This window comes from Alligator sinensis, unplaced genomic scaffold (genome assembly GCF_000455745.1).
Source record: "Alligator sinensis unplaced genomic scaffold, ASM45574v1 scaffold949_1, whole genome shotgun sequence".
NCBI lineage: Eukaryota > Metazoa > Chordata > Crocodylia > Alligatoridae > Alligator > Alligator sinensis.
In genome coordinates, this window is record NW_005843210.1 from 20260 (window position 1) to 20874 (window position 615).

Consider the following 615-nt stretch of genomic DNA (forward strand, 5'->3'; position numbering starts at 1 on the left):
TCAACTGCTGCCTTTGCTGCACACCCTCCTTCCCCTACCAGAAGAGCTCTGCTAGCTCCTCTCTGCACCTTTCTGTGCGTGTCCAGGGTGGTGGGGTTTGCAACACCAGGATCAGGAAGTATTGCTTGACCCCCACAATTTATTCTTGCATGCGGCACCTGAGCAATGAAGTGTGGCACTCGGCATTGCTGTGAGCAGCACTAAGGGAGCAGACCCCAGCTACCCATTGTATTGTAGGGCTTAGAGCTGCAGATTGCATGGAAGGGAAGATGCTCCACACTAATCCTGCACAACCAGCCAGCCTGAGCAGAGGGGAGGCAGCACAGATATCCTTTGTTTCAGGTCATGCTCTAGCCTCTCTTTTACAGAGACCCAGCCTTTTTCTCAGGACCTCAGGTGAGAGACATTTCATCGTACCCTGCCCGGGTAAGTTGTTCCTGTGGTTAATAACCTGGTGTGTAACAAGAAAATAGGGGGCACCGTATTCCTTGAATGAATCTGTCCAGATGCATCTTCCAGTCACTGTGTTCTCTGGAAGATTTAAGAGCCTTTACCAATTAGAAAGTTTCTGTACATAGAGGTGCTTTTGGCCCACGCTCAAATTGCTGTTAGGAT